The following is a 6775-nucleotide window of genomic DNA, read 5'->3' on the forward strand; positions in this document are numbered from 1 at the left end:
TAATAGTGTCATGGTGTTATAGTTTTAACTTCCAAGGCCATGATCTCTTAATGAAAAGATGTGATAGTTCACTAATAATTTATCCACATCAGCAATCATGAAGGTGGTGCAAAAGTTTTTGTGTTGAGGCACTAGTTAACTTTAAGGGTACAATGATGTCATTATCTCAAGCACCACAGTGCCAAATGCCTTCATATGTTTTTCTATAAATAGTTGTGATTATGTATTTGTAAGGGAGTTCAATCACTTACATAAAATTCAATACTTTTATAGTAATTGCATAATTCCCTCTTAGACAAAAATCTTTAAAAGGATAGGGAAGTACAAGATATAATCATTTAGAGTATTTAGCTAGTGTTTATTGAAGTAACTCTATAATTTTAAGGAGTATAGTGTAGATAGTATGATCCTTCTTGGTGATATCACATTCTTGTATTTTCATTGTTGTATTAGTTTATTTGAAATGAGTTTCTTAGTTATTCATCTTATTTTTAGCGAATTCTCTTCTATAAATCTTAAAAGATACTTTCAATATTATCTCGGACTTTATTACTTTATTTTTCCTGTATTCCTGCATCTATTAAGTGGGGTTTTATTAATTTTTTATATATGAAAAAAAACCTAAGCATTATTTAGGGGATATAGAGCCGTAGAACTTAATATAATTTATAAGTTCATTCCATAACCCCCAATTATGTTTTTGGAACCATTACTTGTGAGGTATTTTAATTTTTTCAATTTTAATTATATTATCGAATTAATTACATAGTTAAACCTATTTGTATTATTTACTTTTATTTTATTTTATTTTATTTACTCATTGCATATTCACGGTTACATGCTTTATAGATATAAAAAATAACCTTTATTGATTGATGTCAAAATAGAAAGAATCATTTCAAGAATTTTAAAAACTAATATGATAGTAAAAATGGGAGAACTTGTATTAAATCAAGATCATTTTAGAGCTCTTAGGGATTATGATAACTCATTAGTAGATAAAATTCATCAAAGCATTAATAACCATATGATCCAAACTAATAATTTTAAATTTAAACCTATGATAATTCAAATGGTTAAAAATTCTCATTTTGGAGGAATTCTTTTGGAAGATCCCAATTTACACCAAGCTAGTTTCTTAGAATTTTATACAATATTTAAGTATAATGGTGTTAGTTATGATGTTATTAGACTTAGATTATTTATATTTTCTCTAAGAGATAAAACTAAGATGCGGTGAAATTCTGTACCCCTATTCTTTATTACCACTTGGAATGAGGTGGCTCATAAGTTTCTTGCTAATTATTTTCCACCATTTAATACTTCTAAACATAGAAATGATATTACTTATTTTCCCATTTTAAACGATAATAAATTTATGAGAGTTGAGAGAGATTTAAGGAAATGCTTAGGAAATGCACTCACCATGCTTAACCTGGTTTTTTAGTTACATAAATATTTTATAATGGATTAGTTGGACCTCTTGGAGCAATCATAGATGATGCAACTGGAGGTTCATTAATTCCTAAGCCATTTATGAAAGTATATGAATTTGTAGAGGAAACGGCTACTAAGAATTTCCAATGGCCTGTAGATTATGTAAATCCTAAGTGAGTAGCAGGAATATATGAATATGATGCTTTGTCAATTTTGACTGCACAAGTTATAGTAATTTCTACAAAATTAGATAACATAAAAGTTAGAAGAAGGATAGATGGGTATGATAGTATCAATAAAGATCCTAGAAATTTTAGTGCCACAGTGTTGAATTATGTTATGCCGCAACATTATTACTCTATTTTTGAATAGATTCATCATAAAAAGATTGGGAAGTTATCCTTAGAAAATATTGTTATGCAACTAGGAATGCAATTGTATAATCAATCTATTGCTCTTAAAACAGAATTAAGTAGGGCATCATCCTATGTCGAATTATTATCACAAATTGGAATAACAAAGTCATAATATCCAACTCATAAATTGAAATGATTTGGAAGACCCTTATAAACATAAAGATCTACCTTAGAAGATTGTTGGGGAAAATGAACAAGTACAAAATAAATCTTCAATTGAATAATCTGACTCGATAAAAGAGTTTAAAATTTAATTTGGAAGGTTATAGAGAGAAACCATCACCTTTTCCTTAGAGGTTAATCAAACAAAATATTGACAAATAGTTCTCAAAGTACTTAAAGTATATAAAAATTCAAACAATAATATACACTTCGATGAAGATTTAGAACAAATACCCACTTTGTAAAATTTATGAGGGATATGCGGAATAGAAAGATTGGGGAATTAGAAACTATATTATTAAATAAAATTTGAAATGCTATAATTGAAAAGAAACTTCCTAAAAAACTTAAAGATCCTTGGAGTTTTACCCTTACTTTAAACAATTGGTGACAAATTTTGTGGGAGAGCTTTGTGTGGTTTAGGTTCTAGTATCAATCTCAAGCAACTTTCTTTTTTTAAAAAGATTAAATATTTAAGAGGTTTAACCAAGTTTATTTACTCTTTAGTGAGCTGATAGATCTTTCACTTTTCTAAGATGGGTAATGGAGGATGTTTTTATTAAAGTTGATAAATACATTTTCCTTATTTATTTTATTACTTTAAATGTCGATAAAGATAAGGAAATACCTTTCATTTTAGGAAGTCCTTTCTTAGATAATGGAAAAGCCATGATTGATGTATATAAGGGTGAATTAACTATGAGGGTTCAAGATCAAAATGTTATAATTGATGTGCTGAAATTTATAAAATTCTCTAAGGTTAGAATAAATATTACTTTAGAGTGGATTTGAAAGTTGTCATAGTCGAGAGTCTAAAAGAAGAATTGCTGGAAATAGAATTTTTTCAAGAGGAAGAAGATGAAAAAATAAATAGATGTATGGGAAATTTGTTGAAACAAATGAAGGGAATGAAAGTTTAATGAATGAAAATTTTTATTTATTAGAAACATCCGCTTATGAAAAAATTTTAAAACCATACATTGAAGAGGCCGCTAAATTAGAGTTTAAGCCTTTACCTTGTCATCTCAAGTATGCCTTTTTTTGTAATAACTCCACTCTTCCTATAAATATTTTAGTAAATTTAGAAAAACATCAAGAAAGTGATTTCATTAGTTCTTGAAGTAAATTTAGAAGAGCTTTTGTGTTGATAATTTATGATATTAAGGGGATTAATCACTAAATTTACATGCATTAAATTTTAATGGAAACTAATTCAATGCCAAAAGATGACCGTCAAATAAGTCTTAACCATAACAAAAAAGTTGTTAATAATAACGAGATTTTTAAATGGCTTGATGTTGGGATTACTTACCCTATTTTGATAGTTCTTGGGTTATCCCTATTTATTGTGCTCCTAAAAAAGGAGGATTGACTGTCATAATAAATGAACATAATAAACTTAAACACACATGAATTATTATAGGCTAGAGGATTTGCATAGATTTTAGGGATTTAAATAATGCCATTATAAGAAAGATTAGTAAAAATCAAATTGTTGACCATCTTTTTAGACTTTTGATTGAAAGTATGCATCATATGTGCATGAGATTAACAAAAAATTTCCACATGAACAATTTTCCACTCATCATTTGAACAAATCACTATTGTTATGATGACATTATTAATTGTTTTGTTATTAATACTTCCTTAAACTTTATCGCCAATTCAAAATAAGAAGTTTATGCATGATACCAAGTTTTATTTTTGGGATGAACTATTTTTTAAATCGTGCAAAGATCTAATTATGAGAAGATGTATCTCTAAAGAAAAAATATAGCCAATTATTAAGGAGTGTCATGATTATCATTATAGTGGAAATTTTGGAGGTATTGAATCTTCTTCTAAAATCCATCAATCTTGAATTTTTTGGCCTACTCTATATAGCATGTAAATGAATATATTACAAAATACGATCAATATAAAAGAATGCAAAACATTTGAAAAAGAAATAAAATTCATATTAACAATGTCTTGGAAATAGAAATATTTGATGTTTAGCGATTGAATTTTATGTGACCATTTGTGCCATCTTATGGAAATTAATATATTCTTATTGTTGTTGATTGTGTTTCAATTTGGATTGAAGGTGTCTAAACCTCTAAAATTGATGCTCAAATTTTGATTAAGTTTTAAAAAAAATATTTTTTTCTAGATTTAGAATGCCAAGAGTTTTAATCAATGATGGACAAAATCATTAATGTAATAAAATAATAAAAATAGATTTAAAGAAATATGGTATTAATTAGAAGTCATTTTTTGCTTATTATCATCCCCAAACTAGTGGTCATGCAGAGATTAGAAAATGGGAGATTAAGTGAATCTTGGAAAAATAGTTAATTTTAATAGAAAGGATTGGGCTATTAAATTTGATGATTCATTATGGGCTTATAGAATTAATTTTAAGACTCCTATTGGTATGACTCCCTATAAATTAATTTTTGGAAAATATAGCCACATTTTTATGGTACTAAAGCATGAAGCATTAAGGGCAAATAAAGAATTAAATTCTAATTTTGAGAGTTTAAAAGAAAATAGATTGATAAAGTTGAGTGAATTGGAAGAAATTAAATATGAAACTTATGGAAATGCAAGAATTTATAATTATAAAGTTAAAAAGCATGAAATTAATCTTCTTAAGAGAGAATTAATTAAGAGGATGTTCTACTTTTTAATTCTAAACTTAAACTATTCCCAAAGAAATTAAAATTTTGATGGTTAAGAACAATCACTATCATAAAAATATTTCCTAATGGAATTGAGGAAACTCAAGATAAGAAATGAATGAATATTTTCAAAGTAAATGACCACATATTTAAACTTTATTTAGGAGGAGACATTGATCAATTATGAAGTATAATTGAATTTGCTTATCCAAAAACAAATTTATTAGTGTAGTTTGGCAGAAAACTATAAACTTAGAGCTTACAAGTGGCAACCAACTTGTGTCTTTGGTAATCATATTGGGATGGTTAGAAGTGCTTTATGCACTAGTTATCTTACCCTTTATGTCATTGTTTTACATGCTCACATATTTTATACTATTCTATTTTCATATGAAAATATGTGTATTCACTAATATTTATATGCATTATAATTTATATTTGAACAAATTTATGTTATGAAAGTTCGTTAGGGATGTTAGGCCCTCTTGAACTTAGTCCCAAGCTAATTAAAAGAGAGAGGTGAATTGGAAAAATTTAAAACCAAAACACAATCCAAATCACCACAATCAAAGTGCGGAAATTAAAACGCAGAAACAGTAAAAAGAAAGAACACACCGGATTTATAGTGGTTCGGTCAAACCTTGACCTACGTCCACTCCCTTGAGGCACCCCCAAGTATTGCACTAAACTAGTGTCTCTCCTTTAGCCCCCACGGCTAGGCGGAGAAGCCCTTACAAAATCACTTCCACCTTCCCCGGTGCGGCGGAGTCGCCGGGTCCTTTGACACCAAAGAGACTTCTTCTTTGGTGAACTTACCTCGAGACAAGCCTTGAATCCGATGGTACTAAGGTGTGAGTTCGTCGGAGCAACCGTGTGGATCCCCCACCACACTCGCTTGAGTCCCCCCTCACAGGATCTTCTCCCTCTCTCAAACTCCACCCTTTCCTCTCTCCCTTTCAAGCTCTCTCTTCAAGTTTCCCCCACAAGAACGAAGCTACAATGGCTGCCAAAGACACTTACAAAGTGCCTTGCCATAGCTTAAATAGAGGCACTCAAAACGAGCTCATTAATGCAAGTTGCCAACATTATCGTCGAGGATGATAGGTATATCATCCTGGCCGATCAGTACAAATTAAGCTCATTAGCCCGGGATGATATGGGACGAACAGAAGAAAATTGATTACATCGTCCTGGCTTATCTTACGATCGTCCTGGCCGATTAGTTTAAAATCGATTTCAATCGTCCTGATCATCGCCCTGTTTTTGAGCTGGCCGATATAGATTGTCCAGGCCATCGTCCTGGCCTATCATGTGATCATCCCGGACGATGTGATCATATCAATCAACCATTATTGCTTTCCAAAGATACCAGATCAATTTAGGCATGATTGAGTTAGATAGTCCTGGACGATAATAATGTCGTCCTGGCCGATTTCCTAAAATATAAACTTCCTAAACTGATTATGGCGGTTGAATCTTTCTGAATTGAGATTATCATCCTGGCCGATACAAGTATCGTCCAAGCCGATCTGTTGACGGTTGCCTTAATTAGGATGCCCTAACTAGGATTTCTGATTTTGGACAGATCGTCCAGGCCGATCTTACGATCGTCCTGGCCGATGTTACCAAAAACAGAAATCATATAGGGAGCAAGAGAATTTCTATCAAGTTAGTCACACCAAATACAACAAACTCAAGAAAGGAAAAAGATTACAAATTGACACAGACCTAGTCTACCCAATCTTGAGCTGGTTCCAGATTGCAGTCAGATCGTGTGGACCTGAAACGTTAGCACATAAGGCAATCATAGAGAAATAAGGAATGTTTGTTATCAAGAAAATCATAAACCATAGATCCGTAACAATCTCCCCCTTTTTGATGATGGAAAAACATTTCAATTTGAATTTTCAAAAAAGCAATTTCTCCTAATCTCCCCCTCACTAGAATAAACCCTTTTAAAAAAAGGAGAGATAAAAATATTTTTGTAGGTTTAAATTTTTGAAAAGAAAATAAGGGATACAAGTACGTTCTCCCCCTTTGACATTATCAAAAAGAGAGAAGGCACAGAAAATAAAGAAACAACAGATATAGCCTGAG

Source organism: Dendrobium catenatum, unplaced genomic scaffold (genome assembly GCF_001605985.2).
Source record: "Dendrobium catenatum unplaced genomic scaffold, ASM160598v2 fragScaff_scaffold_621, whole genome shotgun sequence".
NCBI classification, from domain to species: Eukaryota; Viridiplantae; Streptophyta; class Magnoliopsida; order Asparagales; family Orchidaceae; genus Dendrobium; species Dendrobium catenatum.